The sequence below is a fragment of the Cupressus sempervirens genome, chromosome 3 (assembly GCF_028749045.1).
Source record: "Cupressus sempervirens isolate cs-2001-9-10 chromosome 3, ASM2874904v1, whole genome shotgun sequence".
NCBI classification, from domain to species: Eukaryota; Viridiplantae; Streptophyta; class Pinopsida; order Cupressales; family Cupressaceae; genus Cupressus; species Cupressus sempervirens.
Window position 1 is genome coordinate 773522874 of NC_143120.1, and position 10629 is coordinate 773533502.

The following is a 10629-nucleotide window of genomic DNA, read 5'->3' on the forward strand; positions in this document are numbered from 1 at the left end:
CCTATCTGATGGAAGGGATAAATCAAATAAAAAGATGTGGTTTAATTTAAATTTCAAAGTAGGGAGATGGCATAAAATATAGAGCTACCCAATTTATTTCCTACACATTGAAGGAACGACAAGAAGACCGTGTGAGGTAGAGAGAACCCAAATAGGAGGAAGCCACAGGAAATGACTATGCTTTTGAAAGGGACTTGCAAATTACACAGGGAGAGGCCACTGAAACAACATTAAGGCAATGGGTGTGACTATGACTGGCCTCGTTGAATAAAGAGACAATAAGCTTGGCTTCTCTAGTGGAATCAACTAAGATGATGGATAGTTCAATTTCCCCATTGTGGTCAGACAAAATCAAAAAAAATTTGACTTCTCTAGCTTGTGTGGTGGAGGATCTTATTAGTCAGTCCTCTCCAACAAGATCATGTAAGGAGAAGGCAAGCTTCCTTAGTTAAATTTCAAATTGAGGCTTGAAGTAAGCCATTTAAAGCAGAATTTGCTTGCTAATTGACTCCATAAACAACAAAGTGATAGAGTTAATATAATAAACATGGCAAAAATTAGGAAAAGGATCACATGGTATTGTAGTTACTAATAGAAATGAAGAAGAAAGAGCTAAACTGAGTCATGCTATTGAATGGAAAGGGCACATCAGCAGAGAGTAAAGCAATAGGGAGGTTTCCATGTGGAGTGATATCTACAATGTTGAAGGAGCATCTCATGATAGGAGGAAGAGCTCTTAAATTTGGAAGATACCCTTATTTTACTACAAGGTATGTATGCATTGGAAGGATTTACATCCACTCACCTTAGTTCATTTTCTTTTGTGAGAATGGAGGGGCAGGAGGACATGGAGTAATAAGGGAGATTGATTCCACTTTACACTAACCCAAAGATGAAATGAATTTGTTGTTCTTGATGTAGACAGTGTTAGAAAAAACCTATTTAAGCTCTATGTTTCTATTCCCACTCACATGTTAGATTAAATTGAAAATTTCTTAGTGGTATGCCATGAATGAATAAGAGCATTGTGGGGTTTTAGAGCTTGAGAAAGTAGAAGAATACATGGAGGCTAGAAATGATGCATACATAAGTTAATTGGAATTGCATTATCCCACATTCATGCCATTGGGGATATTTTTTATCTTTAAATACAAAACCACTCTATAACAAAGTGTCTTTAAGACACAAGGCTTTTGAAGCTTGAACCATGTACATGGGTCCCAGTCAGCTAGAGGAAGAAGGTAATAAATTTTGGATAGGAAGTATGATGTGGAAGGCCGTAGGAGAAGGTCACTAGATTCTGGTGGTTACTATGTCATCACCAAAAAATGGGAGGTTTTTCAGCAAGCACCATGGTAACCTACTAGAAAATTAGAAAACCTAGCAAGGGTTTGTAAAAGTTGTGGGGCCCACCCAATATAGTCAGCAAATCACTGATTGACATGTGGCATTCTAGGCTTGTCAAAATTCAACACATGGCACCACATGGATGGCCAAGGGAGATATAAGGGGATATTAAAAATTTAAAGTAATATTTTCTTAGTTTTGAGTGGAGTTTAGAAAAAAAAATTCTATAAAAAAACATGATTTTCTATAGTTTATGCTATAGAAATATTTTTAATTTTTCAATTTTATTCATTTGAACTGTGAAACACATGGTTGGGAACCTAAAATTTTAAATGCCTGACAAAGGCACATTTTTTACCTAAAATGTGGACTCCAATATACCATTAGAACTAGGAGGAAATGAATTTTCCAAATATGAGGTCATATTTTGCATAGGTATTCACCGGTTAGCTCTATAAGTAGATTTGTATTTTTTGGGGCATTCTTAGTAGAATGGGCAGATTTCATCATTGAGTATCAAAACTAGTTGGAGGGAAAATATTGAAGTTTATTGAAGCCTAAATGAATTCTAAAACGTTTTCTTGGCTTGTAGGGGTCATCTTTAACTATTTTTAAATCTTTGCCTTGATTCTAGATCTGGCATCAAAAGTAGTTATTGTTCCATCAAGTATTAGAGATATCTTTATGCTTTTGGGAGGCCAAATGATAGAGGATTTGATTTCCTAGTTTTTTATTAAGAAAAATAGATTTTACAAGGATCCTGAAACCCAAAAGATTTATAGCATATAAAAATAGAGATTAAAGAGGTCCAACATACATGAAACTACTATGAAAAGCCAAAATTAACAATAGGCCAATGGCTAGGAGGCAAAAGCTAGCTGCCTACCCTATAAGAAAAACCAAAAGAGAAACAACCTAATGGTTCTCCTTATCCATGTCCTAGAAAGTTTCTATAGTTTCATTATCCTTCTGATTATCCACTCCTTCCTGGTTCTTGTTGTGGGCATTTTCCTGGTCCACCTAGTGCACTTGGTCCCTTGTAGCTTTTAGAGCAACCTCTTCCTAGCCAATGTCCAAACTAGTCATCTTCACTGTGTTCCCACCAAGGCCAGCTCTCATTAGAGTATTCCCTAAGTTGACAATGTTCTCATTCAAAGTGTGTAGAGTATCCACAATTTGTTTTATCAAAATTTGGTGGATGTAGTCAAACCTCTAGACTTTCTATTCAACTAGGGATAGTCTATCCACTTGTTCATCTCTAGAGTCCTAGCTGCTATAGTACTTCTAGCTACCATCCTAATTAGTCTTCTTTTCGGTGTTCTCCTAGACACTACAAATGTTCTGGTTGCTATACTAGTTTTTCTTTTCCTTCAGAGCCTCAATTTCCTAAAGCAACCATTTGATAGATTGAAAGTTAACTATCAATCTATTCTTTGCATTGTTCAAGAGGTTGAAGCCAATTTCTTACACTTTATCAAAAATGACCAATAGAGCAGGGTCAATTAGCTCATCATAATGGGTTTTGCCATCAAGGTCCTCCATCACCTAGATGTTCATCAGCTCTCTAACAATACCCAATGTAGTAGTATCCATGTTAAAATTCCTCCATGCCCTCCTCCTATCCTTCCTTATCACCTCCCCACCTTTTTCTAGCATAATTTCAACCTCAAGTAGGGAAATGGGCGAATTAGGGCTAGGGGTCTTAGAGGTTAGGGCAATGGGGTCTTCTTGAAGTAGGGCTTGGTCGACTTTTTTTTTCCTAGGGTTTTCTAGGAAAACATCAAGGGAAACCTCCTTCTTATCTCTTTCCCTCCCCTTCTCCTCATCCTTCACTATGTCCTTCCCCTTCTCCTTGTCCTCATCCTTAGAGTCAATGTCAGTCTCCTCTTCTTCCTCACAATCCTCTTTCTGCTACTAAGGCTCTAGCTGTGAGGGCATTGGGGGAAGACATCTAGGGCTCTTTCTACTGGGAAAGCAAGGATTGCAGGCAATAGAGAGTAGAGAGAGATTAGAGAGATGCTTTGTCACTAGTAGGAGTTTTTTTTCGCATAGACACATGTCAAATACACAACAAATCCATGAATTCACTCTCCTCTATATCATTCTCTTTCTCATTCTTTATAGGGGTTCAAATCTTTGAGAAAATCTACTCACTATTGTGATACTATATTTATTAGCAATTTCTCTTGTAATGAGCAACATTAAGTTTTATACAGGTAATTCTCATTTGTTAGGTGATCTGTGAGTTATTTTTGTACATATTTCATGTATTTTTTTTCAAGAAAAATGAATAAAACATAGCAAAGGGTTTCCATTCATTTTGAATCTTGTCTCCTATTCATGGGTTTGTAATTTCTTTTGATTTGTGAACCAAGAGCATAAATTAGGTTGCATTTTGTTTAAAAATGCATGTGGTTGAAGTATTTTACTTATGGAATGAAGATCCATGTAATTGCTTGATATTTATCATAGAGTTTGCAGACTTCATTATGGGATAGGTCAAGTATGAGATTCATTTTGATAAAAATGTCTATTCACAAGGTGAAAGATAGATCAGGGATCTTGACATAAGAGTTATGTCAAATATTTCTAGAAGATGTATGGTTGTAATTTGTGTAATTGCCCAATAGATAAGGCACTAATCAGCTACAGGATCATTTAGCATTGTTTCTTATATCTAGGTCCTACTATTATTAACATATTAAATCATCTTTTCCCTTTATGTTGAAAGTTATTCAAAGTCTAACCCTCACTTAGCTTATGAATTGCATTGTTTTGCATTTACCTATTGTAGATCTATGTTATTGCATGAGTCAATAGGAGAAATAAGGGTTTCATCTACTATTAATAGATTCAAGAATATGTTTATCATTGGTACCATACAAATTGAATCTGAGGTCCACCCACCTAGGTCTTGTAAAGGCTAAAGTAGAAGAAGGGTCAAGCCTTAAAGTTGGCTTGATGTCTGAAAGGATATGTTAAGGATGGGAGTTAGTTTCCCCTAGATGTGTCTTGTTCTCATTGGGGTAATTTGAAACCTATAGCATTTCAAAAAACCAACAAAATGGTGACTCTACCAGGGATTGTATTGAATCTTAATGATAGACAAACCTTGTGAATTTGAGAAGAAAAGTTTTAATACACGAGGAAGATTTTGCTTAAACAATGAGGAATTGTGATGTTCTTTTCATATCCTTCCTGAATTTTGTGTTCCCTAGCTAAGCTTTATGCATGGATAGCAATATGTTGTGATAATTGGATGCAAATTGTATTTTATGATTGTTATAAGTCAATCTTCAATAAGTTTAGTTTTTGCATGTACTATTGAGAAAGTTTACAGTCAAACTTGTTCAAAGATATTTTCTCTTTTCAAAGTGTTTGATGATTTGCAAATCCCATAAGTTGAAAATCCAATTTATATTTGTCATGTTATGAATCATGTTTTAAAATCTTTCTCATGATTGCGAGTGGCAACTCTCTAAAAGATCTCTATACCAATGTGAATTGGTTTTATATAACTACTTTCAAAGGGTTTTCAGCTTGGTTATGTAGATTTGAAAGTTATTCTAAGTGTAAGCAAGAAGAGGGAATACATAAGTTCTTGACTGATAAGTGTTTTAGTCTTGTGTGTATTTGTTGTAAGTATTATTATGTCAAGAACAAGTCACTGCCATGATTTAATTTTCCTCTTCAAGGAGGTGGGGGCTCTATAATGGTTTCATATGTGGTGTGAGGAAGTTCATATCAACACCAGTGCCAATCAATAGATGAATGTTTCATGTAGCAACACTAAAGGTATTTTTCCCACTTTTGTGAGATTTTATTTCCATGAAAGTAAGCTTACAAAAGATTCTCCATCAAGTGGTATTTCCAGCACTAAGTAGGATAATGGTTTGATTTATCTCAACATACTTTGCAAAGAATAGATTCAACAAAAGTGTTTTTGCATTTTGAAGTAAGTTCTAAGTTTTGAATTGGTAAAAAATTTAAGATCTACTACAAGTTACAGATTCTAAAATTAATTATGGTGAATGAATTTTAATTTTGTGAGAAATGTCAAATTTCCCTTCACCTTGTATGCGATCCATGGATAAGAACTCTAGATCTATTTTTACCAAGAGATACATGCCATTAGTTTTTGATGGTATTCATGGTTTCCTGAACCCTATGTCATATAATCTCTGAAATTATTTGCCTAAATTTGGTAGGATCCATGAAATTTCAGCTAGTCATCATGTTTAGATGTTTAGTGATTTGACTAGTTACTATGAAATTTCTCATGAAGATGTTCAATCAAGTTGTTTGTTCAAACTTTATAAAATGGTTCTAGGTATTGGTTTTCCTTTCTGCTAGCATGTTCTATTTCATCTTGGGATTTATTACTCTTAGTATTCATAAAGTAGTTCGAGGTGAGAGTAAGTATCTCTGATTATTTTGATAAGTTCTTGAAGATCCAAATCAAGAATGGTGAGTTAGTTCCTAAATTTAATATTAGATTTACAAAAGTTTTGAATGAGATTCTTGAAAGGTATAATTCGGATGATCAAGTGTGTTTAGTGGTTTATCTTAATGAATTTGACAAGAAGACGAGTTATCTATTAAGAGATAAAGAACATAATGCTTTGCACTAGGTATTCATGATAGTAATAGAGATTGAAAACAACATAAAATATGGATTAACTAGGAGTCATTTCTCTAGGAATGCTTGCTGACAATATGAGGTTCAAAGAAAGAATCAATATCATAAAGAATGTTTAATTTTAGATCAGAAAATAGGTACTACTATTGTTGTCAATAATTTTGTTGAAAATTTAGAAGTAAAAACAAGTGAACATGAAGTGGAGCTAAGTCCATTCTTGTTGAATATAGTGCACATGTTTGTGATATCACCACAATAGATGACAAAGTTATTTCACTTGATCAGTTAGATATGCAAGATATAAATTCAGTCATTCTTTCTCCTATTGGTGATTTACTTTATGTTGAAAACATAATGAATCATGAAGAGGAAAGGTATTCATCTCTATATGAGGATGAAGAAGCTGGAAGTCATGTTTTAAGTGATGAAGAAAAAGTTGTTGATCTAACATACTATGAAGAAACATTATTTGAAGATAATGATGAGATTTGTTGTTCGAGTCAAGAGGAGGAAAATGGTAGTACATGTTCATTTTAATGTGAACCTGATGTAAATTGGGAAGAAGAAAGCAATGAAGTGAGTACTCTTGTGCTAGTAGAGGTATAAGTTCTTTTTCTAAATATGAAAGTGAAGTTCCATTTCAAATTTATATAGGTCAACTTGAGGTTGAAAGTTGTGAAAAAGATTTGTCTACACAATATAAGGACAAAGAGGTTATTTATAAGGATGGAGTACCTAATTGTGTAGATAAATGTCTTGAAGATACATGTAGTAGTAACTAGTAGTATACAAATGATTTTGAGGTTAATGCAACAACACCTAAAGATAATTGGTTTGTAAGACATTTGAACCACCTTAATGAAGACAATGGAAATAGCATTGACTTATATTTTACATGCTTTGTTGATGGAATGGACAATGTATCTTTGTGTGATGATTATAATTTTTCTTCTTAATAACCTGAAAGTATCCATGATAGTGATGCTAGAAATTATTTCAAAGTTTTCACAAATCCATTGTATGGTGAGGAGTTTGATGTTGATCAACACATCACTTGTTATAATATCTATAAAGGAGATTCACATGGAGTTATCAACCCACTTTTTGAAGAACACATGTAATGTTTAAATTTAGTTGAGGATGATTTTAATAATGATACATTATCCTACTATAGTAAAAGATCAGATTATTGTTCTTCTAGATGTTATAGTGATTATGATGATGATGTTGCATCTCATGATATGGATAACAAGGTGTTTGACGAAGTTGTTAATGCAAATTAGCATGCACCTTATGATGAGTTTTATGATAAATACTCTAACATGATGACTAACCCATTTGCTGATTTCAAAGCACCATCTAATGATTCTAAATTAGTTTTAGATGTTGAGATTGATGACATGTGTGAGTACATATCTAATTGCTCATGTGAATACTCTCTGGCTATACATAAGGCTACACAATTTCAAGGTATGTGTGATCCTTTCCCCCAAGTTGAGTATGAAGCTTTCATATTCAAAATTGATAGCATGCATGATTTTTCTATTGGGGAACATTTTCAGTTTGAGTTTGATATTTGTGAGCATGATGATTTGTTTTCTCATAGTGAGCATGATGTAGAGATTAATGTTGATGTATGTATGGATTATGAGAATGAAGGAAGTCATTTCATTTTGCTAAGTAATTTGTTTCAAGATGCTAATCTAATTGGTGAAACTAATAGAAGATATTTTTTTAGCTTACCTTATGAGAGTCTAGATGAAAATCAAATATTTGATAGAGGTAAAAAAAAATTGTTGAAGTTCAGCAACTCGAGGCCATCATTTTTATAGTTTAGGAGTAGATTTCTTTCTTTCAATAAAGTTGTCCAAGAGAGAAGTTTTTGCTATCAAATATGTGGTCTACTTATTCTAGAGATCTGAATCCTTTCCATGCCTACAAGGGACATGCATCTCCAAATAGAGCCACTGTTGGGACTCAAAATTGAAGCCCCAATTTTAAGTACCATTAAGAACTTCAAGCCCTATAAGTGTTTTTTGATGCACATGTACCCAGCTACCCATTTGAGGCTTGAGAGGTGTTTAATGTTTCTAACACCTTGCATTTAGTACATCCACTTATCTTGTGAAGATAAATTGTCATTCTAAGTCATTCCGTGAAGTCTTATTTTGAGTAACTTCTAATTCTACCATGAAGTCCTATTTTGAGCAACTTCTAATTCTACATTTTTGCCCAAGTGTCAAACAGAGACAGGAACCCTTGTTTGCAATCAAATATCTCACACCCAGTAATGTTTCATGACATGCATTTTTTGGAATGCTTATTTTTCATACCAACGAACCTATGTTTTAGATTTCTAGTTGTTTTAAATCCCTCAATGTTGGTCATTTATTGTTGTCATGCTGATGTGAATTGTTCTAAATTCTACAAAGCCCTATTTGAAGTGTTATAACTTTGACCCAATTGATAGAAATGCTAAAATTCCTTTTGAATTGCATTTTAGAGTTAGAGACTTGCTACATTTCAAATTTTAGCTTATGAAGAATCCATTTGATCAGCTTCCAAATGCAATTCCAAATGAAAATTCTAACCTTTTACTGGTGTCAAAAAAGGCAGATTGGTCAGTACCCCTATTTGTGATGTCAAATCTCAAAATCTATGATAGGTGAGATTGAATGGATTGTACAACTATGTTGTACTTTGAAAATACTTTTGAGTGTCCCAATTTTCAAAATTTGATGAATCCATCTACACACTTTCCCAAGTCCATTCCATTTGCAAAAAACTACTTTTCTGACATTACTTCCAGTTTGCAAATTTTGAGTAGTCCATTTTGAATGCTCACCATTTTCTTTCTATTATTCATCATGAACCCCAATCACAGATTTATAATATCCTCCTAATAGTAAACTAATATCCCAATTTTTGTACCCCCAAGGGTCATTTCCCCCTATTTTTCAACCCTGCAGATTCACCACCTATGAGCCCTTTATGCCTAGTCATTCCAAAATAGATTATTTTTTGGCTCTGTAGATTGGCCCTACTATTCTATAGGGACCAAAACCAAACTCCACAAATGTGCAAAAAAAATAATTAGTGTGTCTGATTTCAGAGGCCAATTATTTGTTTCAATCAGTTTTTAAAGCCAGTCGATAGGCCCTATTAGCTAAAAATCATAGTTTGTAGAGTAATGATAAAGTGAGTTTTGATTAATTAATCAATTGTCAAACTTGATTATAACCATTACAATGGGTTCAATGGATCACTTTAGCAATTTAGTTGTTTGGAAATGAATTTTTTTTTAACCAAACCCACTTAGGGGCTTGACTGATTTTGTTAGAATGATAGGGCATTTTGGGATTTTCAAGATGATTAAAAGGGGATTAGACTGAATTTTTTTATTAAAATTTCATGGTCTAAGAATTATTTAAAATGATGCTTGGTACAATATCTTGGATCATCATGCAAGCTCATTATTCCCTTTGCAATAACCTCCTTGGATCATTGGTCTTCTGATGTGAAGGTACAAGCAATGATTTCCTTTGTACATCTAGCAAATAATCTAAATTTAACAAAGCTTAGATGGTACAAGGATGCAATTCTTGATGCATCTTGTCAGAGTATACCTGTTAGTGAATAGTTTTGGCAATTGATAATGGAAATATGGACATTGAAAATACTATGTTGGCAGCATTGTTTAGCGAGCTTGGTGTGCCTATTAAAACAAAACAAAATTGCTAATGTTCTTGTGGATGCTCTCAATGGAATAGTGACCATTAGGCCTTTGCCACTTGGAAGGCCTATCAATGACAAGGTAAGAAATCAAGGAGCTCATTTCTTTGGGGTAATTATCACAAGAACAAGTTGAAGCTGGAATACTTGTTAGAGTCACTTCACCTACACAAAGCAAATTTAAGCTTCTTTATTTTGAGCAAGAGGTAAATAGTGGTTATGGGCTAGCTATATAGGAAGATAGTGAAAAGATAGGTAAAGTTACTTCAGATGGAATGTACTTCTTATATTTTTTAATCTATCATCTTGATTCATCAATCAATGCATTGGTTATGGCTAAGGATTTTGATGTTGCATTTGAAATTAGAAGGCCTTCAACCTTATGAAGTTTTAGAGCTCAAAGCAAGCACACACATATTTGTAGTATATGGTGACATTTTTTTAGAGTGTAAGCTATACCATTGAGGCTATTTGTGCAAAGTCTTTTGAAGATTCTAAGAATGGAAATCCAAAGAGAAGATGACCTATCTGATGTAAGGGATAAATCAAATAAAAAGAAGTGGTTTAATTTGAATTTCAAAGAAGGGAGATGACATAAAATACAGAGCTACCTAGTTCATTTCCCACACATTGAAGGAATGACAAGAAGACCACATGAGGCAAGGAGAATCAAAATAGGAGGAAGCCATAGGAAATGGCTACATTTTTGAAGGGGACCTACGAATTACAAAAGGAGAGGCTACTGAAACACCATGGAGGTAGTGGGTGTGACTATAATCGGCCTTGCTAAATAAAGAGACAACAAGCTTGGCTTCTCTAGGGGAATCATTTAAGATGATAGATAGTTCAATTTCCCCACCATGGTTAGACAAGAACACAAATTTTTTGATTTCTCCAGCTTGTACAGTAGA

At 34.0% G+C, this 10629-nt stretch overlaps 1 pseudogene; it reads left to right on the forward strand.

The window, feature by feature from the left end:
* Positions 1 to 9649: 9649 nt before the first annotated feature.
* On the forward strand, positions 9650 to 10241 carry LOC149569084 (chaperone protein dnaJ 15 pseudogene; annotated as a pseudogene).
* Positions 10242 to 10629: the final 388 nt, after the last annotated feature.